Here is a 27,114-nt window from a genome sequence, read left to right as displayed (position 1 = left end):
CAGTTAGTTTTAAAGAGGAACTGTAACGCCAAAACGGCCCCTGGGGGGTACTCACCTCGGGTGGGGGAAGCCTCAGGATCCTAATGAGGCTTCCCACGCCGTCCTGCGTCCCTCGGGGGTCTCGCTGTAGCCCTCCGTGCAGTCCGGGCAGCGGTGACGTCATTATTTACCTTCCTGGCTCCTGCGCAGGCGCTCTGATGCCTCTCGGCGCCGAAGTAGGCGGAAATACCCGATCGCCGTCGGGTCTGCTCTACTGCGCAGGCGCAAGTTTCCGGCGCCTGCGCAGTAGAGCGGACCCGACGGAGATCGGGTATTTCCGTCTATTTCCGTGCCGAAAGTCGCCACAGCGCCCCCGCTGGAGCCAGCAAAGGTAAATATTGAACTGACAGTCGGCACAGTCGCCGGCTGTTCGGAGGGCTGCGGCGAGACCCCCGTGGGACAGAGGACGGCGTGGGAAGCCTCATTAGGATCCGGAGGCTTCCCCCACCCGAGGTGAGTACCCCCCAGGGGAGGTTTTTGTTGTTACAGAGTCTCTTTAAGTAAAGGAATAGACCCAAAGCAGGTGGATCGGGCCCGAATCCGTCAAATCCAAGAGGGATCACAAGCTCTTGACCCAGTGGTGTTCAAGTTACACTTGGGGGATCAAGTGGAGGTGCCAAGCTATCCTCAACTGATTAAGAAAATTCGAGAAGAGGAAGCATTACAAGATCTAAAGTCTGGGTATACTAGTGCAAGGCCCGTGAAGATTTCTCAAGTCCGTACAGTGGAGGCAGAACCAGTGTCTCAAAACAACTTTCCGGAGGATGCATCATTAACCAGTCTGTGGAAGGTGTTGACCCAAGTAGTACAGACACAATGCGAAATGCAGAAGACACAGTTGCGAGTCCTGCAGGCTCTGACATCACAGAAGACAGGAAGGTCCTCTTCTGATGTATCCAAGTACACAGCACCGTATTCGCCTTCAAGATGACCGGCCATTCCGGGAAAGGTCAAGGCGGCTAGCCCTTGGAGACATTGAAGATTTACGGAAACAGCTGGAAGAACTCAAAAGAACTGGAATCATTAGAGAGTCTCGAAGTCCCCATGCTTCACCAATTGTAGTGGTGCGGAAGAAGAATGGTACTATTCGAATGTGTGTAGACTATAGAACTTTGAATCGACGTACTATTCCAGATCAGTATACCACACCACGAGTGGAAGATGTATTGCAATGCTTGGCTGGAGCTAAGTGGTTTAGTGTGCTGGATCTTAAAAGTGGATATCATCAGATTCCAATGCATCCTGAAGACAAGGAGCGAACTGCCTTCATTTGTCCTTTAGGATTCTTCGAATTCAATAGGATGCCCCCGGGACTCATGGGTGCTCCAGCCACCTTTCAGAGGTTAATGGAAAATACAATGGGAGATATGAACCTGCTGGAGGTGCTTGTGTATTTGGATGATGTCATTGTGTTTGGAAGAGACCTGGAAGAGCATGAGACTCGGCTAATCAAGGTGCTGGACCGGTTGAAGAAGGAAGGGTTAAAGTTGTCGCTGGAAAAGTGCCAATTCTGCCTTCCATCTGTAACGTACCTGGGACATGTAGTGTCGGCTGATGGTGTAGCAACGGATCCTTCAAAGGTTGAAGCACTAACAACTTGGCCAAAACCTAAAACAGTTTCTGAGCTCCGTTCATACTTGGGTTTCTGTTCTTACTATCGAAGGTTTGTCAAAGGCTTTGCACAGATCGCAAGACCCCTCAACGATTTGCTTCAAGTGAATGAAAAGGTGCAGGCTCCAGGGTCTAAACAAGATCAGAAGAATAACGTTCTGCAACGTGCAGGAAAAGAGTCTGTCATTGAGCAATGGACAGAGGAGTGTGACTCTGCCTTTGAGAAGCTTAAAAGTTGTCTAACCAGCACACCTGTTTTAGCTTATGCAGACCCTCAGAAGCCGTATGTCTTACACATTGATGCCAGCAGAGATGGGCTAGGGGGTGTTTTGTACCAGGAGCAGGAGAGTAGACTGAAGCCGATAGCCTTTGTGAGCAGGAGTCTGTCACCAACAGAGCGGAATTACCCAGCACACAAGCTTGAGTTCCTGGCACTGAAGTGGACTGTGGTAGACAAGCTTCATGAGTATCTATATGGAGCCGAGTTTGAAGTACAGACTGATAACAACCCTCTCACCTATGTGCTGACCACAGCTAAATTAGATGCTACAGGACATCGATGGTTGGCGGCCCTTGCTAATTACAGATTCAGTCTCAAGTACCGTCCAGGCATGGCCAATCAGGATGCAGATGGGCTTTCTAGAAGACCTCATGATGTGTTGCAGCCTGAAGATGAGTGGCTAGAGGTTCCAGCCCCAGGTGTGAGAGCCATGTGCCAAGGTCTACAATACGAGATTCGGACAATCTGTGCTGCTGAAAAGCTAGGACTATCACATGAAGCAATTCCTCAGAGGTACTGCAATATGGTGACTTTGAAAAGCACTTCATTACCTGCACTGAGTTTGTCAGATCTGCATCACGATCAAGCTGAAGATACACTGTGCCGGGGTGTCAAAAAGGCTCTACATGAGAATAACCAAAACCACCTAAAAGATATCAACCATCCACTGGTTGGATTATTGCTTAGAGAGTGGAGTCATCTGAAAATGAAGAATGGTTTGGTGTACCGGTTAGCACCAGCTGCTGAGAACACAGAGAAATGGCAGTTACTGCTACCTGAAAAATACAGGGACATGGTCTGTTCCTCCCTTCATGATGATCATGGGCATTTGGGTGTTGATCGCACCCTGAAGTTGTTGCAGGATCGCTTTTACTGGCCGGGTATGAGACAGGATGTGGAGAATTACTGCCGGTCTTGCTCCAGGTGCGTACAACGGAAGACACAGCCAGTGCGAGCTGCACCATTGGGACATCTACAAAGCCAAGGACCAATGGACTTAGTGTGCATTGACTTCTTATGTATCGAGCCTGATGAGGGTGGGTTTGCCAATGTCTTGGTGGTCACCGACCATTATACCAGGTATGCCCAGGCCTTCCCTACTAGGGACCAGGAGGCTATGACAGTAGCAAAGGTACTGGTGGAGAGATACTTCGTACATTATGGCCTCCCGCAACGCATTCACTCAGATCAGGGTCGAGATTTTGAAAGCAAGTTGATACGTGAGTTGCTGAGTTTGTTGGGTGTAAAGAAGACCAGAACTACACCTTATCATCCTCAGGGAGATCCACAACCAGAGAGATTCAACAGAACATTGTTAAATATGTTGGGGACCTTACCCAGTGAGAAGAAGGCTCAATGGAGCAAACATATTGCTGCTGTTGTCCATGCCTACAATAGTACTGAGAATGATGCCACTGGATTTTCTCCATACTTTCTGATGTTTGGGCGGGGGGCCCGGCTGCCAATTGACACTGTTTTTGGGACTTCTTGTGATGATACAACAACAGTCTCTTACAAGGAGTATGTGGAGCGTCTCCAAAAGAGCCTGAAGACTGCTTATGAAAAAGCTCAAGAGGCTGCAAAAAGGCGGGGACAGCAGAATAAGGCCAGGTACGACCAAAGAATCCGGATTCATGATTTAAAGCCAGGTGATCGTGTGTTGTTAAGAAATCTGGGGATCCCTGGAAAACTCAAGCTTGCTGATCGCTGGAGTTCGCAGGTGTATGAGGTGTGTTCTCAACTGCCAGGTATTCCTGTATATCGGATTCGGCCAGAAGGACAAAGTGGGCCTGTGAAGTCATGGCACCGCAATAACCTGTTACCACTGGGACAAGCAGTGAGAATGCCTGATCCTGTGGCAGCTGAGCATGATCAAGGTCGTCAGTTGAGGAGGTCACAGCGGTTAGCCACACAGAAGGGGAGCATGGCAGCATCACCTGAGTGTGACCACAACACTGAAGAAGATGATGAAGAGTGGGGATGGGACGCACCCCCAGTAGGAAGATTTGTTTGGGGTCCTCTTGAGAATGGCTTAGATTTGAGGCCCGAAGATGTGAGTGTGCCACAGACTAGTCCAGATGTAGTGGAGAAAGATGCTGAGGAGAGCCAACTCAGAGTAGAAGCGCCTGAGTTTGTCCCATCGAGTAGTCTGGAACAAAATGCTTCAGGCAATCTAGAAGACCTGGTGACTGAAAGTGCTACAGATGGTACTCTTCTTTCAGACAAAGTTGAGGAAGAATTGCTACCAGTGGATATTTTGAAGGATAAAGAACCAGAAAGTCATACAATAATAGAACAAGAAGTTCAGGAAGAAAATGTCCAAGAAAGTCCATTGGAGAAAAGGGAGCCTCGACAAATTAGAGCTCCTAAAAGATTAACTTATGATTCTTTGGGGAACTGCAGTGAAGAGAGAGTATGTGCTTCACACCGAGAGATCAACGCCCATGTTCCCGAAACCATGAACTCAGGTCTTTCAGGTGGCACCCTGTATCCCTGTGGAGCCAAAGTACCTAGTGCTAGTTGGTGGGTTCCATTTAGTTATGGTCAGTATATCCAGACCATTTAGGTATGTCTATGTCTGTGAATTAAAGAAAAGTTGTGTAACTTTCCGTACTTGGGAGGACCCAAGCTTTTCAAGTGGGGGGAGAATGTAACACCATATAATGTGCTGTTATTGTTATGTTATGTACTGCTGCCTTTAGAGGGCATAGTTCCCTTAAGACTGCAGAGAATTCTGGAAGAGAGGCTGGAGTGAGCAGAGGCTGCTGGGAGCTGAGGTGTGGCTGGTGTGCCTAGAGCCTGGGAGTGAGGTCTGGAGTGACTGGGACTGGATCTTCAGGCCTAAATCCATAGGACTGGCTTCCATTTGATTGCTGAGTGTGAAGAAGGGATCCTGTGACACAGATTTGCTGCACCCTGAGCTGAATCTTGCTGCTGGATCTTGGTGAAAGGATACAGCTGCCGGACCAGAACTGTGTGAACCTGTGAGGTTGGTGGAGTCTGGATTGTACAAGCCGCGTGGACTTCAGAAGGAACCATTTTAGCTGGATTACAAAGTTTGTGAATCTCAATCTCCTCAAAACTTCTGCCTGTGAGTTCTGCACCTGCTGAGTGACCATTATCAGGGACTGGCCCTGCACCTCATGCTGCCTGCGAGTTCTGCTCCTGCTGAGTGACCATTATCAGGGACTGGCCCTGCACCTCATGCTGGCCTGTGAGTTCTGCACCTGCTGAGTGACTGTTATCAGGGACTGGCCCTGCACCTCATGCTGGCCTGTGAGTTCTGCTCCTGCTGAGTGACTGTTATCAGGGACTGGCCCTGCACCTCATGCTGGCCTGTGAGTTCTGCACCTGCTGAGTGACTGTTATCAGGGACTGGCCCTGCACCTCATGCTGGCCTGTGAGTTCTGCACCTGCTGAGTGACCATTATCAGGGACTGGCCCTGCACCTCATGGTAGGAACCATCTTTGCAGTGATAGAGGGGCATTAACCTTGCTGAGAGGTTTGGGAGTCATACCACTCCTCTTACTACAAACTGTGGACAGTGTATGTCAGGACTGTTTGCTATAGCCTGCCATTCTGAACTGTAGCCTGGTTAACCTGTCCCCTCTCACATCACTGGCATCTATGCTGTTATTGCTGAGTGCATCAGGAGTCTTCTTGCTGCTGCACCTTCTTCACAAGGCGCCCAACTGTGCACATAACGTTCCTTAAAGGGGTACCCCGAGTGCAACTGCACTATAGCCCACTGGCCAGTCGGGAGTTAAATAATATTGTGCTACTGATTGCATTGTCTTAAGTTTGTTTCTTTGCTATGGTTGTGCGTCTTTCGCCAGTGTAGTGTGCACTCCTTTAAAGTGACACTGGAGGGGCGCAAGAGGTTACTACCGTGTGTTGATTGCAGTTTATTAAGCTTGTCCCTTTGCTGCGGTGCGTTCTGTGCCAGTCTAGTGTACACTTGTTTAGAGTGACACTGGAGGGGCGCAGGAGGTGGCTACCTTGGACATACACTTTCTATGCACTTTGAATGTGTGAAGCGTATTACTGTTACTGTTATGATCTTGCTGAGTTAACAAGTGTTTGATTAGTGCTATATTTTCTATTGCTTACTTCACCCCATTAGATCACGTTGGTCTGTGGGGAATAAATATATTGCATTGATACTGGTGTCTGCATGATTCTAGGAGGCAGGGTGCCACTGGAGGCGGTATCCACTAAGAGGCCCTGTTACATTCATTAGCGATCCAGTCTGTCTCGCTACATATATATATACACTGTACAGCGCTGCGTAATATGTCGGCGCTATATAAATACTAAATAATAATAATAATAATAATAATAATTTTGATTGATTCTGTGTTGCAGTGCATGGACAACCACTGTGCACTTCACACAACAACACATTCCTCACATTAAACAGTATTCATGTACTTCACAAAACAGGTCAAGGCCAGGCAAGGCTGCTAATATCAGAAAGAGTACGGGTTTTACTTGCTTGGGAATTCAGTGGCTCATGTTTTCCTACCTTCATCAAAACACATTGGAGATTTATGTGCTAAGAAGAGAAAGTTTCCCCATTCTGACACATGGAGCAGGGGTGTCACAGAGCAGTTCAGGTGCATCACAGCACAATATTCAGTCACTTTCCAGACACAGATGCGCTATGTACATCCCATCTGATAGCTTATAAGGCATAATGCTCAAATGTCACCTTTGAGGCTAGGTTCACAGTGGTCAGTTGCATAACACATGCATTATAATGTGTGAGAACTGCAATGGAGACTGGACATAGGTTTTAATACAAAGCCTGCATGCAGCGAGTTATAATAATGCATTCAGTTACTACGTAGTACTGTAAACAGCCTCATAGAATTGTATGGGCAGTGAGTCGTAATGTAGAATTATTCTGCAATGCAACTGAGCACTGTGAATCCAGCCTTAGGGCTTGTTCAAACTATGGGCTTGATTCTCAAAAGTGTGATAACTAGCAGTTATCACACTTTTGTGAATCGAGCCCTATGAGTGCTTTGAGATTATTTTAAGCGCTAGCATTTTTAAAAAGTGCTTTAAAAGCGTTTGTGCAATGAAAACCAATGTGAGTGTTCACATATGAGCAGTGAGCTTTCTTTCCAATCGCTATCGCGGGTCCTGCACCATTATCAGAGCGTTTGTGCTTCGATGGAAGGTATAGGAAAATCACCAAGCACTTTAAGGCTAATTTCACACCAGGACGTTGCGTTAGAGGGGGCGTTAAGGTCGCATAACGTCCCCCTAACTCAACGCCTGGTGGCAGTGGCGTACCTAGGGCATTTGACACCCGGTGCTAGGTATTGAAAGACACCCCCCCCCACGGTACACTACCTGCGGCGCGCGAAGCGCGCCGCGGCGAAAAAATGGGCGTGGCTATGACCGGATGGGGCGGAGCTAATTTAAAAGTGCACCCAAGTTTTAGTCAACCTTTCTCCAGAAAATTCACATCATTGCGCAGCTTTTCTCCAGAAAATACACAAAATGTCAGAAGCTTTCAACATAAAATACACGTAATGCGAGAACATTTCACCAGACATTACACGTTATGTGAGCAGATTTCACAAGAAAATACATTCAATCATGTCGGCAGATTTGACCAGAAAAAAATCATTCAATCTTGCGGTAGATTTGACCAGAACATACACAATGTCAGCACCAGATTTCACCACAAAATACACAATATCAGTAGTTAAACTGACCACAAAATACACAATGACGGTAGTTAAACTGACCACAAAATACACAATGACGGTAGTTAAACTGACCACAAAATACATAATGACGGTAGTTAAACTGACCACAAAATACACAATGTCGGTAGCAGATCTGACCACAAAATACACAATATCGGTAGCAGATTTGAGTGTTGGCAAGCTGATAGCCTGGTGGGTAGGTGGTGAAGGGTGAGCAGCCTGATTGCCTAGTGGGTAGGTGGGCAGCCTGCTGGGTAGCAGTGGTGGGTAGGGGGGCAGCAGTGGTGGGTAGCCTGCTGGGTAGCCTGGTGGGTAGGTGGGCAGCAGTGGTGGGTAGGTGGGTAGCATGGTGGGTAGGGGGGCAGCAGTGGTGGGTAGGTGGCCAGCCTGCTGGGTAGCCTGGTGGGTAGGTGGGCAGCCTGCTGGGTAGCAGTGGTGGGTAGGTGGGCAGCAGTGGTGGGTAGGTGGGCAGCCTGCTGGGTAGCCTGGTGGGTAGGTGGGCAGCCTGCTGGGTAGCAGTGGTGGGTAGGTGGGCAGCAGTGGTGGGTAGGTGGGCAGCAGTGGTGGGTAGCCTGGTGGGTAGGTGGGCAGCCTGCTGGGTAGCCTGGTGGGTAGGTGGGCAGCAGTGGTGGGTAGCCTGGTGGGTAGGTGGGCAGCAGCGGTGGGTAGGTGGGAGGCAGCGGTGGGTAGGTGGGCAGCAGCGGTGGGTAGGTGGGCAGCAGCGGTGGGTAGCCTGCTGGGTAGCCTGGTGGGTAGGTAGGCAGCAGTGGTGGGTAGGTGGGCAGCCTGCTGGGTAGCCTGGTGGGTAGGTGGGCAGCAGTGGTGGGTAGGTGGGCAGCAGTGGTGGGTAGGTGGGCAGCAGTGGTGGGTAGCCTGCTGGGTAGGTGGGCAGCAGTGGTGGGTAGGTGGGCAGCAGCGGTGGGTAGGTGGGCAGCAGCGGTGGGTAGGTGGGCAGCAGCGGTGGGTAGCCTGCTAGCAGTGGTGGGTAGGTGGGCAGCAGCGGTGGGCAGGTGGGCAGCAGCGGTGGGCAGGTGGGCAGCAGCGGTGGGTAGCCTGCTGGGTAGCCTGGTGGGTAGGTGGGCAGCAGCGGTGGGTAGGTGGGCAGCAGTGGTGGGTAGGTGGGCAGCAGTGGTGGGTAGCCTGGTGGGTAGGTGGGCAGCAGCGGTGGGTAGGTGGGCAGCAGCGGTGGGTAGGTGGGCAGCAGCGGTGGGTAGGTGGGCAGCAGTGGTGGGTAGCCTGCTGGGTAGCCTGGTGGGTAGGTAGGCAGCAGTGGTGGGTAGGTGGGCAGCCTGCTGGGTAGCCTGGTGGGTAGGTGGGCAGCAGTGGTGGGTAGGTGGGCAGCAGTGGTGGGTAGCCTGGTGGGTAGGTGGGCAGCAGTGGTGGGTAGGTGGGCAGCAGTGGTGGTAGGTGGGCAGCGGTGGTGGGTAGGTGGGCAGCGGCGGTGGGTAGGTGGGCAGCAGTGGTGGGTAGGTGGGCAGTAGTGGTGGGTAGCCTGGTGGGTAGGTGGGCAGCAGTGGTGGGTAGGTGGTGGGCAGCAGTGGTGGGTAGGTGGTGGGCAGCAGTGGTGGGTAGGTGGGCAGCAGCGGTGGGTGGCCGGGCCGGTGCACCTGTAAAAGAAAAAAACCTTACCTGCAGATGTCTTCCGAGTCCCAGGCAGCCTCCGCAGCTCCTCTTGAATGTCCCGCGCCGTCTCCTGCTGCGTCATCAGTGCAGGGCTACGGGAAGATGGCCGCTGAAGCCCACACTGGAGACAAAAATAGACGGCAAGATGGCGTCGGCGGCCATCTTGCCGTCTATTTTTGTCTCCAGTGCGGGCTTCGGCGGCCATCTTCCCGTAGCCCTGCTCGGGTAAACTGAGGGCGGCTATCAGCCGCCCTGTCAGTGCCCGTTGCCGGCGCCCGTGGAGGGGAAGTGCGGAAGGAGGGGACCCAGGTGAGGGAGATGTGGGGGGTATTTCCCCCCTCCCCGCCGACGCTGCCACCCCTCCTTCAGCGCTGCTTCCCCTCCTGTGTCATCAAGGCTTCTGGGGAGGCCTTGATGACACCCCCCCTGGAGCTGACACCCGGAGCGGAGCGCTCCTGGCCGCCCCATGGTAGGGACGCCACTGCCTGGTGGTGCTGGATCTGGACGTCAGAGTGAGCCGCGTTGTGCAGCTCACTCTGGCGTCAGTGATGCCGTGATGCGCACTCTTGTGCGCATGCGGCATCACGTGGTCCCGCCGGCCAATCGCCGCACAGAGCGGCTGCTCCAGGAAGTAAACACTGCACGTCACAACGTGCAGTGCATATTAATTAGCCATGTGCCTGGCCGCTCTCCGCTCCTCCCCAACATTAGTGAGCATGTGCAAGCAGTCTAACGCAGCTCAGCCGCGTCTAAAGTACTGCATGCAGTACGTTGTCTTGTGACGCAGCGTTACAATGTAACGCAACGTCCGCACTGTGAACAGCCACATTGATTTTTCATTACTGTGCGGTGGGCTGCGTTACAGGCTGCTCTAACGTGCGCCTGTAACGTCCCACTGTGAAACCAGCCTAAAAAGTGTTTGTGGAAAAGCGATTCTGTGAGCACTTTTCATCACAAACTACATTAAAGAGATCCAGTTCTAGGTCAAAGAGTTTACTTCCTGGTTGTCTGCAGACAAAAAGGCCTTAATCGCCAAACAAAAGTGTTTACAAAAGTGCTTTGAAAAATCGAAAAACACTCAAACGCTCAACAAAGCAAAATCACTTTAAAAAGCTGCATGTCAGTTGTCTTTTCAGTTATAACTGACAGCAATTGATTCAGTGTGACTAGGCCCTAAGGCTGGATTCACAGTGGTCCATAGGTGTTGAACGCAAGTGTTGAAAATGTGTGTGAACTGTAATGGAAACTGGACATAGACATTAATGGAAAGCCTGCATGTAGCCAGTTAGAATAACGCAATCTAATACAAAGCAGTACTTTCAATAGGCCCATAGACTTAAATGGGCAGTGAGTTGACCTGCAGAATTATTCTGCTACACGACTAATGCACTGTGAACTAGCCCTTTGGGTCCTTTCACAGTGCATCAGTTGTGTTTCAGAATTACTCTGCATGTCAACTCACTGCCCTTACAATTCTATGGCTCTGTTCACATCTCTACATTGTAACGGATTGTGTTATTCTGACTTGCTGCAAGCAGGCTTTAAACGAATGTCTATGTCCAGTCTCCACTGCAGTTCACACACATTATAACACATGCTTTATGCAATGCACACTGTGGGAATCCAGCCTTATTGTCATACATGTCTTAAAAAATATCACATGATCTGAAGCAGCCCAGGTGAATAAATTAAGTAAACATGGCATATGGGTATCATTTTAACCGGGAAGTGCCAAATAATTCATTTTTATGTGTTTTATAACTGCAGGACGTGTCATGTGAAAAATTAAAAAATGTGTATTTTCTACATTTACGCTTATTTTTTCCCCCTAAAATGACTACGAAATAAAATAGTTTTGGGGAAAAAATATTACCCAAAGAAAACCTAGAATGTACTGTTACCGCTGTATCAAAGCAACAAAGCTGAACAGCTGAAGTGTCAAAAATGGCAGGAACCTTAAGAGGTAAAAACCATGGACCGCGAACTCAGTTAAAGCGGATCTGAGATGAAAAACTAACTATAACAAGTAACTTGTCTATATATGTTATCTAAAGTTTAGATAGTTTACACAGCATATCTATCTGCAAACAGCTTCAACAGTTTATGAATATTTATTCCTGTGATACAATGAGGGCAGCCATGTAGTGTTTGTCACATTGTTACAGGCTGAGAGCTGGAGATGTTATCAGCTTGTCTGTGTGTAAATTCAGTCCCCTCTCCTCCTCCGTCCTCCCCTCTGCCTCTGAAATCAATGGCTAGTAACACCTCCCCCTCCCCCTGCATAGACTGAGCTCCTATAAGCTCTTGCTACTGTCTGAAAATGTCAAGGCACTGTGAAAAGCTGTGGGCGAGGCTTGTTTAGTTTTTAGGGAATTAGAGTATTAAAACAAAACAAAACAAAAAATTTGGCTTGAGGAATGCCCTATAAACTATATGAAAGGAACACAATTATGCAATGAATAAAAGTTTATCTCGGATCCACTTTAAGCAACCTCAGCAGACCTTGGAGGACACCTGAACACATGCTAGACTGTAATGGGACACCTTGGTTGAGAACAGACTACATGTCTGCAATGTTCTTCAATTATGAAAAGTTACTTTAAAAGAAAGGCAATAATAAAAAGGAAACAAGGTGATGTAAAAATCTTGTTTTTGGCTCATGTATTCTCTGTGGGCTCTGTGACGGGAAGTGTGGAGGGGGTGTGTTCTTTGCCAAATCATTTCACACTAAAAGGAGTCTGTCTTTCTCACTCAGAAAGTTAGGTATGATAATGTACAAGAGATGAGAGCTTCCCACCCACGCCTTCCCATCTCCTAGATGACCTCAGCACACAGAGCTTCAGGCTGCGGTAATATGAAGAAAATATGCACTGTTAATAGTGAAGAAAAGGTAGCCAAAAATGAGCAGGGCCAATCTCAGCTTTCCCCTGAGTGTCAATATTTGTATTACGCAAAGGCCTTTATGCTTGTGTGCAAAGTTCAGTTTTCAGAATGGAAGGTAATACTGATAAGTACCGCCACTGAGCGTACAGTATGTTTACCTTTGTTGGAGCACATAGTTTCATTGCAGGATTACTAAAAAGATGAATTGTACTAGCACTTTATATTGTTATATACTCATTAAAAACATCATTAGAAGATGGATTAGACGAGTTTAGAAGACAAAACACAAGCTAAGACAGTAAATGCATGATTTAATCTATCTTCTCCAGGGATTTACTAGTGTTTATTAAATTATACAGTTTTGCCTTAAAGAGAAACCGTGACCAAGAATTGAACTTCATCCCAATCAGTAGCTGATACCCCCTTTTACATGATAAATCTAAATCTTTTCACAAACGGATCATCAGGGGGCTCTGTATGGCTGATATTGTGGTGAAACCCCTACCACAAGAAACTCTGAGGACCATGATCCTGGCCGTTTCCTGTCTGTGAACCTTATTGCATTGTGGGAAATAGCTGTTTACAGCTGTTTCCAACTGCCAAAACAGCAAGCAGCAGCTACATCACCTGCCAACAGTAAAAATGTCACCATGTGATAAATGTCAGAATGTAAATCAGGGAGAGGAAAGATTTTACAAAGGACAAACACTGAATAAATCACTTATACTGTGATATTATAATTATTGTAAAAATGAAGCACTTTTTTTATTACATTATTTTTACTGGAGTTCCTCTTTAAAGCAAAAGGTAAATGCAGGTGATTGCATCCTGTTCTTGTTCATAAAGCAAGACCAGAATGCATCACAGTGGATAGAGCCATGCAAGTCATTTCTTTTTGCCGTTGCAGGCAAAGCATGCATGATCCACAAACACTGGTTTTAGGACTTGTACAGCCTTCATTTTACATCCATTTATTTATTATCAGTGGCAGAGCTGTACTAACTCTCTTGCAGTTTAACGTTATAAAATCACCTTTCCATTTCTATCAGCTATCACTTTCTAAAATTAACTGTAAACGGGCTATTTATTTTTTTCTAGCCTGAAATCTGTACTCCTTTTCAGTATAGGCAGCCCAGGTATTTATTCCACCTGCATGAGTAATCCGCTTTAAAAAAAAAAAAACAGCACTGGATAGTTATTTTGCACATCTGCACTAAGTAAGTGACTGGTAGAATCATGGATGCTTCTAACCTGACAGACTGTGTTAGGATCATGATAGAGAAAGAATGTGTGCTCAGAATCAGGGTATACAGTGTGAGATAACAGGGGGCCTTAATCCTAGGCATTTGTAAAGCTGTAATGAAGTGTGTGCGGATTTGTAGGGATGGTTAATGAGATGCAAATAATTTTGAGTTGATTCAGGATTATGCAAATGTTGTATGCAAGTTTATGGAGCTTCAAAATGAACACAATCGAATGAAGCCGGCCAGAAACCACTTTCATTGGCTCCTGACCCTGTCCATCAATGGAAATCAATGGGATTGGCTAAGTGATCACGCAGTCAGGGGCCAATGAAATCGGCTCCTCACAGAGCTCTGCTGTCATATAGGCGGCAAAGCAAATGGACTGCGATGGGGACAGAGTGATGCCATCAGCGGTAGCGTGCAGCAGGGAAGTTGAAATCTACGTCCTGTCAGAGCCGCGCAGTCGCCTGCAGGACATGGACTTCAACCAATGCAGTCTGGAAGCAGTTAAGAATGGCAAGAAACAAAAAAGTAAAACTACAGACGAGTAATTTTGACTTCTGTTATATGTAAATCACTCAAAGGTATACTAAATAATAATCCCAAGAACCTACATATAAGTTAATTGGCTTCCCTCTAAATTGGCCCTAGACTACAATACATGCACTATGCGATACATACATAGACATAGGACTATGGTAGGAATTAGACTGTGAGCCCCTCTAAGGGACAGTTAGTGACAAGACAATATACTCTGTACAGCACTGCGGAAGATGTCAGCACTATAGAAATACTAAATAATAATAATAATCTACAAAATATGTAAGAGAGAATAGGGTTGATTCACAAAACTTTTCTCATGAGTTAACTATCTTTATCTGTTTTTCTTCTAATCTTTTAAAAAAAAAACATCTTACACACAAAAAACAAACAAAAAACCCTCTATAATTAAGGCAAGAAGAGTAGCATCAAGGTTAATTTAATTAAGAATATTTTAAAAGACTTTTTTTTAACTTGGAAAGTGTAGAAAAATGATTTTATAAATAATCTGAAAATAAGATAAGGCATCTGAATAAACCCCAGTAATTCTAATAACATAGGACTGAAATGAGTTCATGAAAGCTAGGTCCTATCTAATAACAAATAATTGTACCTTGGTTTTCTAGTAAACTCACTAGCCAAACTATCATTTATGTTTATAGGACAGATGAGATTTTGCTTCAAAAGAGAGAGAGAGAGGTTCTGAATCTGCACACCAGACGTCTTGCTGACTCAGAGATTTAAAAACATTTCAAATTAAATAGACAAGATCCTGAGCTCTAGCATGTTCTACATCAGGGGTGTCCAACCTTTTTAGGCAGCTACGGCCTGCGGCTACATAGAATTAACAACTGTAGAGAGCTTTGGAGGTCACTAGGAAGGCTTAGTGGGCCGCATTTGGACCCCGCGCCGGACTTTGGACATGCCTGTTCTACAAAGAGGGCCATATCATATTGTGGAGAGTTCTTAATTTAGGCAATGCGAGCATTGCCTTATCCTATTTATTTTAAGACACCCCCCTCCCTACCCCGGGCAGAAAAGAACTTGCTTGGGCGATATAATCGGCCAGCGAGTTCTTTACACTGTATCCAGTTGCCTTTTTCATGCCTCCGGGAAGCATCGGCAGATATGAGCTTTAGCTTAGACCTGCAAAGAGCTGGTCTAAACACAATAACGCACGTCGTCGCCGCTGCATCTGGGGGTCTCCATTAACAAGGAGACCCCCAAAGCTACCAGTCAGGCCGCCGCACATCGCCAAAGTTCCCCCACGTAGCTGCGCCGTCACCCCAGAGCCATATACATATGGCTGCTAATCACTCGCCGCCTCTCGCCGCAAGTTTCCCGTCGTGTAATTACAGTGCATGAGTCATTGTAATTACTGTGTAAAAGAGCCCCCGCAAAGCATCTTTGAAGCTCGGGCCAAGGCTCCCCATTGGTGTAGACTTTTTAGCACCATGGCCAATGAAATGGTCCAGATAGTAGTATCTGGACCATTTCATTGGCCATGGTGCTAAAAAGTCAAATAGGAAATGGTCAAAAAATTTCCTCAGCATGAAAAGTATTATGTGGTAGAGTTGGTGTTTTCCCTTTTCTGCTATGCTCTGTCTTCCACCCACAAGATTGGCTGCTATGGTTTGCAGTGAGATGCTGTTACTGTCTGGAGCATCTGACCCCCAGAAGGCCTACGAAGTGACTGGTGCTTTGTTTAGCCAGTGATTTGTATAGTCCAATAGTGGCTAAGAAGACATTATATTGGTCCTGTTACTTGAGGTGATGACACAGTTTTTCCTAAGTAGCGCATTGTGTTCTACCTTCCCTTATTTCGCAGGCCAATTTTATTGGGGGTCATGTCACTGGGTCTAAAGGGCAAGTTTTTGAATTTTAGCCACTTTACCCCCGCCCGTACGTATTTCTCCGCCCCTTTTTCCATCCTTTAACAACCAGGGACGGAGAAACACGTACTTTCCGCGTTCCCGACGCTGCCCGCGCTCCCGCTTGTAAACACGCCGCCCGCCGCTAGTAAACACGCCGCCGCCCGCTCGCCCAGAGATCAATGAACGGGAAAATCCATTCCCGTTCGTTGATCTAAGCCCCGCAATGATCAGCTGCTCTCCTATGGGCAGCGCGATCATTGTGAGAAAAAACTCACGTGTCCAGCCTCCTTATACTTCCTCCAAGCTTCCGGAAGGAAGCTTGGAGGTCGCATTAAAACAAAAAGTTACTGTGGCCATCTTGTGGCCAAATAGTAAACTACACCCTACACATTTTTCACATACAAATAAATGACTTTTACACATAAAATTAACTCATTACCTCCCACACTCCCCATTTTTTTTTTTTTTGTAATTAAAAAAAAAATTAAAAAATTTACAATTAAAAAAAATACATAAATAGTTACCTTAGGGACTGAACTTTTTAAATATTTATGTCAAGAGGGTATAACACTGTTACTTTATAAACTATGGGCTTGTAATTAGGGATGGACGCAAAAATGAAAAAAATGCACCTTTATTTCCAAATAAAATATTGGCGCCAAACATTGTGATAGGGACATAATTTAAATGGTTTTATAACCGGGAAAAAAGGGCAAATACGTTTCATGGGTTTTAATTACAGTAGCATGCATTATTTAAAAACTATAATGACCGAAAACTGAAAAATAATTATTTTTTTCCCCACATTTTTCCTATTTTCCCATTAAAACACATTTAGAAAAAAATAATTCTTGGCATAATGTCCCACCTAAAGAAAGCCTAATTGGTGGCGGAAAAAACAAGATATAGTTCATTTCATTGCGATAAGTAATGATAAAGTTATAGACGAATGAATGGAAGGAGCGCTGAAAGGTGAAAATTGCTCTGGTGCTCAGGGGGTAAAACCCCTCAGTGGCGAAGTGGTTAGGTAATGTCACCCAGGTAAGGGAAGACATTTGAAGGACATTTAAGTTGACTTTGCTGGTTAATTTATTTAATGGTAATTTAATTAGTTATAAAGTAAATGCTGGTTAATGTTTGGTTAATAAAAAAGATAACCCATTTAAAACTTTTCTACCCCAATAAAAGGCCGCAGCCAATTTTTATGCATTAAAACAAGTCTCGTTTCTGTGTCATCATAGACAGTTCATTTTTGTATATAGAGTTAATACAGTAAAACCTCCTTTAACCACAACTCAGTTAACCAGAATTTGCAAGCAACCAGAACCAAATTCCTGGCTTGGCAGGATGCAGAAATCTATGTCTGTCCTTTGTCTTAATTTGTTTATAATTACTGTATTTCAACATTAATACAGAGCTTATGATAAGTTTACAGTGTGGGATATAGTACTGTTTTTAGCCATGTCTATTTTTAACACTGATTCTCAAGCACTCAGAAAGTGCACTTTTTTGGCATCAGCCTATCCTTGGTGACAGATAATTGGGATTTTACTTTGGGGGGGGGGGGGGGGGGGGGCTGTGGCTGCTTGCAAGCCCATGCTTCCTCCACACTGTGATCCTGCCAGTCGGACAGAAAGTAGCATTGCTCTCCACATCTCCACTGTTGGAGCCCACACAACAAACTCTTTCCTACTCTTTACTACTCTGTCCAAAATACAAAACTTTTTGGACAATTCCTCTGTAAAATGATGGCTAGCTTAAATGACCAATGAGGGCTTAGCTCAAATCTCTGTCATGTTCTTGTCAGCAGTTTTCTAGAAACACTGAACACTTTATACAGCAGTTTTTGATTAGTGTGTCTTTATTGCTTAGTCCGTCCATAAAAAGGCTTCACAATTTCTCTAGAAACAAGAGTCAAATGTTAAGAAGAAATTTCTAAACATCTTCAGCACTGTTACAACTGCCAAGAATTTTAATGCTCAACTAAAGTGTAGCTATTTCACCTCCACTTATAAGAGCATCAACTGTGAAGTAATAAATCTGTGGGAATTACAAAACAGCATTGTGCATTGGAGTATAATGGGCTTATGCATTCTGTTCTCCAACATTGGAGTAGCTGCAAGACTAGTACCAAACATAAACAGCAGTCTAACAGTCTTACGATGGTAAAGGATTGCACGGTCTCACAGATTCATCAATCGTCCACATGCACTTTGTGATAACCTGTAACACCATCAGCTGTAGGCAGCCAACGCCTGATGCTGTCTAGAAATAATTAGATTCCATTTAATGCTCTCTCTCTTGGCTGAACGAGTAACTCATTCAAGTGAACAGAAAAATAATGATGCTCATTTTCGTACAAAGACGATGTAATATAAGTGCTTCAAAAGTTCATCCTGATTTTGTGAACCGAAAAAAAGATTCAGTAAATACTTCTGCATTTAAACTAAGTGTACATTCTGTAATAAAAGTTGTGTTTGTAAAGCAAAACTAATTTTTCATGATGTCATGATTCCCCCAGCTGCCAACGACACAGAAGCGTGCAAGGTCTTGTCCACATGAGCATGAAGAACCTTGTAGAGCAAGAGCACTTAACTGAAATAATTCAGGATCTGTGAACGGTTTCAATGAAGGAGTCATTCCTATGTCACTTTCTTACTTATCTTTGCTCCTGTTGTGAGGATTCCCATAAAAATAAACTCATCCATAGACAGATCATCAAAACCATTGCAAGGTGAATGGCACCAAATCATTAATCGCTGTATGGAATGCACCGTAAATCATGCCCACTCCTTCCTCCCTCAGAAAACTACTCCAGTTATGATTGCTACTTGAGTGAATTACCATGGTTTTCTCCATTGAATGTGTTTACTTAAAGGGATACTGTAGGGGGGGTTGGGGGAAAATGAGTTGAACTTACCCGGGGCTTCTAATGGTCCCCCGCAGACATCCTGTGTTGGCGCAGCCACTCACCGATGCTCCGGCCCCGCCTCCAGTTCACTTCTGGAATTTCTTACTTTAAAGTCAGAAAACCACTGCGCCTGCGTTGCCATGTCCTCACTCCCACTGATGTCACCAGGAGTGTACTGCGCAGACACAGACCATACTGGGCCTGCGCTGTGCGCTCTTGGTGACATCAGCTGGATCGAGGACACGGCAACGCAGGCGCAGTGGTTTTCAGACATTAAAGTCTGAAATTCCAGAAGTGAACCGGAGGCGGGGCCGGAGCATCGGTGAGTGGCTGCGCCAACACAGGATGTCTGCGGGGGACCGTTAGAAGCCCCGGGTAAGTTCAACTCATTTTTCCCTGACCCCCCTACAGTATCCCTTTAAGTTTTGCTTCACCTGTGATGATTCTTTTGTATCCTTTTGAAGCTACTGTTATAGCCCCTGCATGGGGTTTATGGCGTTTTAGCCTATTTCTATCTGAAAACACAAATAAAGTTTTTTGAAACTAGTAAACTACTCCAGTTGGTCAACTGAAATCATCTTTAGTCTTGTGATACTGGTGAGAAGATTACTAACGGCTTCATTTGACCTACAATAGCCTTTTCTGTGAGAGAGATAAAGCTGTTGCCCAGGAATCACTTGTAAGAACTATTTGTGCCTTTTACCCATAGAAACCATTTATAGTTTTGGTTTTATCTCCATATGTCCAAATGATATTTAACAGCATTAGATACATTTCAAAGGTATGGGCAGTCAGTCTTACATACACCAAGGAAGGCGGCAAAATCATGGGACAGACTTCTTGTGTTCAGGTACATCAATGAGAGATTAAAATATGAACTAGACAATGTACATGTAGCCTTGCTGAGAATCCCCTATGCAGAGATGGACTAGTCCAATACCCGTCACTTCTGTCAGATTTCTACTACCTACTGTAAGTGACAGCAACATAGGAGAAAAGTAATTTATGGCTCGTTTTACTCTTGAAAAAACATACTTCTTATTTGTATATTGCGCAATATATTTGTATATTGCGTCTGTTTTTAAGTAGCGCTGTTCATTCCCTTGCCATGTTCTTATTTGTATATGTTTGCACATATATTAAATTTTAAAAAATTTCGCCATGGTGCCTCTTTAACTGTCCCTAAGAGGGGATCACAGTCTAATCCCTACCATAGTCATATTATTGTTATTATTATTAATTTATAAAGCGCCAACATATTCTGTGGCGTTGAGTCATATGTCTATGTACTGTATGTATCGTGTAGTGCAGTGCTGTCCAACTTCATGGGCATGGAGGGCCATTTTTTTTTCAGACCCCATGGTGGAGGGCCGAAGGTTCTTGCTAGAGCCGCAGCCCCCCCCCCCCCCCCCCCGGAAAAAATGCAATTAAAGGATAATTAGATTGGCAGCACTTTGCACAAAATGCAATTTAAAATAACAGTGAAGTTGTGTGGCGCGCGTAGCGCGCCAGAAAACACGAGGGTACCATGCCGAAAAATGGGTGTGGCCATGGACCAGAATGCGGGTGTGGCCACGGGTGGAGACAAATTTACATGAACTTAGCAATGTGGGACATTAGATTAGGATAGTGGTGGTGAACCTTTTGGAGGCCGAGTGTCCAAACTGCAACCCAAAAGTCACTTATCGCAAAGTGGCAACAGCAATTTAAACTACATACAAACGTTTTAACTCATACATGAACATTATGGAAAATCCAAGTTGAAAATAAACTGTGAAGATAAACAATTTCATCCATCCTACTCCTGAAAAATGTGGGGTTTTTTTTAGAACCTCCCAGTTTTATTTTCCGTTTTAAAAAGCTAAAAAAGTAGGTTTAATGCTATTGTCTCATGATGACGATTCAGCTTTTCCATAGTCTCACAGTTCGCAATCATGTGACCCCCAACAAGACAAATTCAGCAATCATGAGGCCCCCAACAAATCATGAGGCCCCCAACAAGACAAATTCAGCAATCATGATGCCCCCAACAAGACAAATTTAGCAATCATGAGGCCCCCAAAAAATCATGAGGCCCCCAACAAGACACATTCAGCAATCTTGAGGCCCCCAACAAGACAAATTTAGCAATCGTGATGCCCCCAACAAATCATGAGGCCCCCAACAAGACAAATTCAGCAGTCATGAGGCACATAAATAGACAGCATTTCACATAAATAAGCAGAATGCCCCTTTAGTGACAGGTGCCCCCCACTTAGATAGTGACAGGTGCCCCCCACTTAGATAGTGACAGGTGCCCCCCACTTAGATAGTGACAGGTGCCCCCCAGCTAGATAGTGACAGGTGTCCCCCCCCCAGCTAGATAGTGACAGGTGTCCCCCCCCCCAGTTAGATAGTGACAGGTGCCCCCCCAGTTAGATAGTGACAGGAGCCCCCCCAGTTAGATAGTGACAGGTGCCCCCCCAGTTAGATAGTGACAGGTGCCCCCCCAGTTAGATAGTGACAGGAGCCCCCCCCAGTTAGATAGTGACAGGAGCCCCCCCAGTTAGATAGTGACAGGTGCCCCCCCAGTTAGATAGTGACAGGAGCCCCCCCAGTTAGATAGTGACAGGAGCCCCCCCAGCTAGTGACAGGTGCCCCCACCAGTAGCGAGCCCGTTACCTCTGGGGCTGGCCTCTCCGGTGTCCCCGCTGGCCTCTCCGGTGTCCCCGCTGGCCTCTCCGGTGTCCCCGCTGGCCTCTCCGGTGTCCCCGCTGACGATGCCGCTGCTGCCTCACAGATCAGACCTCACAGATCGCGGCGACTGAAGCAAGCAGAGCGCGCGCATGACACCCGCGCGGCAGAACGTCACATGCGGAAGTGACTAATGATTCACTTCCGCATGTGACGTACTCCGTGCGGGTACCATGCGCCCTCTGTTTACATCAGTCGCCGCGATCTGTGAGGTCTGATCTGTGAGGCAGCGGCAGCGGGGGGACATAGGAGAGGCAGCGGCAGCAGGGGGACATAGGAGAGGCCAGCGGGGACACCGGAGAGGCCAGCGGGGACACAATAAGAGGGAGCAGGCATGGCGCCCATAGCGCAAGCCATGCCTGCATCCCAGGGAGACGAGCGGGCCGCAGCAGGTGGCCTGGCGGGCCGGATGCGGCCCGCGGGCCGCCAGTTGGACAGCACTGTTCTATTACATAGATTTGGTAAGATTGTACAATCAAGATTGTATCACTGATGTGCACCTTTAGACTTAGTTATAGGAGGGTTAGTTTGGGTAGCAGGATGACAGGTTAGTGCTAGGCATGGGTATAGGAGGGTTATTGTTAGGTGATAGAATTTTAGGTTAATGTTAGACATAGTTATAGGAGCACAGAGGTGATAGAGTAGGGGGAGGATAGAGTACCACTGACAGACTTCACTTGCTGCCTTTAGTTGCTCTTCATCTGAAAGTTGTTAGCATTTGTGAGGAATGACGGTTGCTTGTACTACAGCTTCTTGCTAACTAGTCACAGTGACTGAGTCGCTTGTATTGCACAGGCATTGCAGTAATTTGGTAGAGGAGAGCTTCCTGGCCCAGGCACCAGTAGGAAAGAGTCTCACCTCAAGATGATGTACTTCCTGCCCTGCCCATAACCCGCTTCATCCCATTGCTCATGTTCGTTCCTCCTTTGAGCCATTGACCAGCCACTTCTTCGCTACCTCCCAACCACTGTTTCAGAAAAGCACTTGCAGAGATCACAAGTGAAGCATTATTATACTTCCCATTTTGTTGTATTGAGTTTTTGTTTTTTTATATACATCTTTCTGGTGTGTATTTATGTCTATGATGTGAGGAGGATGGCTTCCTGCAGAGTAACCAGCAGAAAATTAAGGAAATTTCTGACAAGATATTCACATGATACATCTGCCACTGGCTTATAAAGTTCCCCACTGTACTTGACACAGCGGTTTCTGTCTTCATCTCCAGTGCGGAGATTTCTCTTTACTTTATCTGGAACTGACAGATCTTCTCAGCGAGAGAAAGTGAAGGGAAATTACTGCCATGGAGCAAAAAAAACAATAAAAAAACAACAGGAAAAGCTTTGTCAAGTACAGCTGTAAAGGATAAACCCAGAGTAAGGAGTAATTTACTATTTATTTCCCCCCGCAGTACCTGCTTTTGCTTTTCTCACAGACAAGTACATGATGGCATAGCTACAGAGCCATGGGCTCCAGTGCAAATTTTAAACCCTAAAATGTTATATTGTTGGCCCTCAGTAGTGAGTTTTCCCTGGAACTACTTTGCAATTACAGTCACAGTGAAAGAAACCTAAGCACATATATAGTGGGGAACAGTTTAATAATGAGTACCACTATACAAAGCATACATACTAGTAATCATTGCCACTTTGACACCAATGAAGAGCGTAGAGAATGGCTATAGCACGCCCCCACATGGGCCTACTTTAGTATGGGGCCCAGATGTGGTCAGAACATCTTCAAACCCTATTCCTCCACCACTGCAGCAGAGCTGAGAAGAGTTAGAGTAAATGGTAAAAAAAAATGTAATTACCTCCAAGTTGTCTAAATATCTTGCAATTTACCAAATTGGATCAGAACTTTTAGCATCGCTAATTCTGTAATCTATTCTTTTACAAAAAAAAATATATGTTTTACCTTCTTATCTTCAAGCAGTACCTATTCTAATCCCACTTACTAGCTTTCTTTGGCAAGTAAGCAGACTGCATACTAAATGAGTTTTCTGCTGTGGCTTGTCCCCAGGTCCAAGGGTGGCATGAAAGTGGCCATCCTAAAGCAGCAACGTGGCTACGCTCCCTCCCCTAAGTGACTGTGCTCCCCCTGTATCTCAATCTGTTGATTGGTGGAGAGTGCAGCACACAATGTCATAGAGACAAGATTGTTATTTGGTCTAACTACAGACAGTTATGTGTGTCCACCTTTAAGACATGCAATCACCAATTAACCTAATTTAATCCGAACATTTGTATATCACTTTTCTCCTGTTGGACTCAAAGCGCTCAAGAGCTGCATAAAAAAATGTCAACCAGATGCTCACCCCTAGGGATGGTCAATGAAAATAAAATATTCTCAAGTTTAAGCAGAATTATGCAACCTCGGTGGTATTCGATCGGTCCGTTTTCAAATTGCATAAATTTGCATTGAAAATATGCATAATCCTGCAACAACTCAGAAATATTTGCATTTCATTGACCATCCCTCGTCATCACCTGTGGCTACTGCACACAACTCGACCAAAAAAATCTTTAAGATTATTTTTAAGACTCTTCAAAAGAAAGTAGAGCCAACAACAAACAACGATATAATGCTATGGATATATATGAGAGAAACGTAATAGTTAGCAAAGCTATCTATAGCATATGCTACTTTTGCATATGCTATAGATAACTTTGCTAGATATTTTTAAGACTGTCACGTATATAGTAACCCCTCGCTGCCTTGCAACTTCACAGCAGTATCCAAACTGAAGAGGAATAACAGCAAGACACTATGGAATACTCCGTTTATTAGCCAATGTTACAACGATGCAGCTCACATAATGCCATACATAAGTCAGACTATACCAAAAAACTTTCTCCCTGATAAGCAGGGGTGCCAATGTCTAGTGAGCACACTCTGGTCCACTCACCTACAGAGAGAAACAGTATTTGCATCTAAGGAGCTGTCCAACAACACTGCCTGCAGCACCTGTTTCAATTAGACTTAGAGGTATCCATACAGACCAGGAAAAGGTCCATCACATATTTTATGGCCATCAGAAATATGGTATGATTATACATGCAAATAAAGTATATATGGTTTATATTGTCTGTCTCTCAGTCAAAACCCATATTATAAGATACCCCCCCCCCCCCCACAAACCTAACATTAACAACCCCATCTGGTGTGTCTAACATGCCCGTAATGTCATGCTTCACTCTACTAGCCTAGTGTCTAACCTTAACCACCATAAAATTAAACCCAATGCATGAGTGTGCCCATTTTGGCAGGTAACCTATTTAGATGGACTATTCTGCCAAAATAACCAACCTAGTTTGATGGACTATTCTGCCCAAATAAGCTACGTTGTCAGTTTAAGCTTAAGTCAATGTGTGGGGTTGCCTAATATGATGGGTACCCTATATTGACAGGACAAGGACATTGGGTGACATACAACATGTTAGCCACACTCCACAAGGGAAAGAGGTAAAAGTGTTACCTTATGGATGTAAGCAGCTCTTTCTTCTTTAAACCATGTCTCATTTAATGAGATGATGTTTCTTCGGCATGCATTTGTAACTAGCAGCCTGTGGTTTAAAGAGAATCTGTATTGTTAAAATCGCACAAAAGTAAACATATCAGTGCGTTAGGGGACATCTCCTATTACCCTCTGTCACAATTTCGCCGCTCCTCGCCGCATTAAAAGTGGTTAAAAACAGTTTTAAAAAGTTTGTTTATAAACAAACAAAATGGCTACCAAAACAGGAAGTAGATTGATGTACAGTATGTCCACACATAGAAAATACATCCATACACAAGCAGGCTGTATACAGCCTTCCTTTTGAATCTCAAGAGATCATTTGTGTGTTTCTTTCCCCCTGCAGCTATCTTCCACTGAAGTGTCAGGCTGTTTCTTCCTGCAGAGTGCAGACAGCTCTGCCTGTATGTAATTCCTCAGTATGTGAAAGCCCAGCCAGCTCAGAGGAAGATTTATCCAGCTTGTAAAAGATAAGAGAGAAGAGAGAAGCTGCCCTAATCTAAATAGTGCAGAGAGGGGCCTGGAGGGGGGAGATGCATCACAGAACCACAACACTGAAGAACTTGGCAGCCTTCCAGACACAGGCTGACAAGTCTGACAAGAGAGAGATAAGTTGATTTATTACAGAGATGGTAATAGTAGAACGTGCTGCAGTAAGCCAGAACACATTAGAATAGCTTTTGGAACTTGTAGGATGATAAAAAACAGGATGCAATTTTTGTTACGGAGTCTCTTTAAAGTCATGCAAAGTTGAATTTACAGTTCCTGTCTAGTAACAGCCACCTACAGAGTAGCTCATGTAGAGTGTGCTGAAGCTGTACTGAAATAAGTCATATAGTCTACAAGCCAGTACACATACATTATGATAGCTCTAGTGCTAAGCGCAACTTGGAACAGTAGAATCTGAATGCATTCTTATAAAGCTAGCTTCCAGCAATCTCATCCAAACTCTTGGCAGTTTTCAATAATGTGCATTTAGAAACACTAGGAATCAAGATAAAGTGCCCTCATATGAAAAATCACTATTCTCAGTAGACAAGAAAATGCAAAACAATGAAATCATCTGTCAATAATAACCTTGATTGACATTACCCAGTTTGATGAGATTAAAATGTATGCATAAAACAAGAGTGCATGCTTAGCTAGCTGCAATCTATCAGCACAGTATTAGTTATTCACATGCAATCTGAGATGTTTCAGCTTTCATAGATCCTCTCCAGCAGCACAGAGCCTGCCTGAGAGCTGCACTAATATTAGCCACACAACAGCAGCAGAGTAACGAATGAATGGCAATGAGAGGCAACAGTCCCATGAGCCTGATCAAGGACGAAGCTGCAGGGAGTCAAAAGGCAAGGCGTGTATATGTGTGTGTATATATATATATATCTACAGCGGAGGTGCTGTGATCATCAAACAACCAGCCACATGCTGTGTGTGCAGCTCTTGTAGCATAGCTGCTGCACGGAATGTGACAGAGACATTCTCCTCATCATCAATACCAGGAAAGTGCCTTACCTGCTGCAGCCTTGGGTGAAAGACTCCTCAGAAGGTTGTGTGTATGTAGAGCAAAGCGGGAGTCCCAGCTGCTGAGAGAATGAGAAATCTGCTGAATCGTCCTGTCTCTCCTCCCCTCTGTTCCTTCTCCACTCCTTACTGCCTGTTCCCCCACATCTCACTTTTCTCCTCCTTGATATGTTCTGTTTCATTCTGTTTACATTCTTCACCTCTTTGCTTCAGTAAGACCTTCCTCTTTTTCTCTGGAATAGGAATACTAATCTTGGTCCCGCCTCATTCATTTGTTCCCAGCTTTCTGTGATGCTTTTCAGTTCAAGTTATTGTAAAGTGAATGCATATTTCCTTTTGGCAGTCAGTCACATTTAGAGCTGCATCAGTGCCTACTCACGCGGACCTTTATGAGCAGATTTCAGCAAGAATCCCCAGAGCCTACTTTGACCACCTTATTCTTTATTGCAGATGTCAGGAGGACGAGTTAATTCAAAGCTCTTGCACATTTTGTGAAGATGAATTTTGGCAAAGCTTATGAACCAATTCCAAGTAGATTCCTTCTATAGTTTTTGTTTCCAATTTTTTTTCTGATCATGTACATGAAGGAATTGAGTTTCATAAATAGCTTACTT

General features: G+C 45.4%; 1 protein-coding gene across 2 annotated transcripts in view; it reads right to left on the bottom strand.

Annotated features, from left to right (window-relative positions):
- TMEM150C (transmembrane protein 150C) overlaps positions 1-26,713 on the bottom strand; it is a 327,838-nt gene extending 301,125 nt beyond the window's left edge. For both annotated transcript variants that reach the window (XM_068233635.1, XM_068233637.1), the window contains exon 1: positions 26,492-26,713. The gene's annotated coding sequence lies outside the window, so the exon portion shown is untranslated. The remainder of the gene's footprint in view (positions 1-26,491) is intronic.
- Positions 26,714-27,114: the final 401 nt, after the last annotated feature.

The sequence above is a fragment of the Hyperolius riggenbachi genome, chromosome 1, assembly GCF_040937935.1.
Source record: "Hyperolius riggenbachi isolate aHypRig1 chromosome 1, aHypRig1.pri, whole genome shotgun sequence".
In the NCBI taxonomy this organism is placed as follows: domain Eukaryota; kingdom Metazoa; phylum Chordata; class Amphibia; order Anura; family Hyperoliidae; genus Hyperolius; species Hyperolius riggenbachi.
This window is presented reverse-complemented; position numbering and strand designations above follow the sequence as displayed.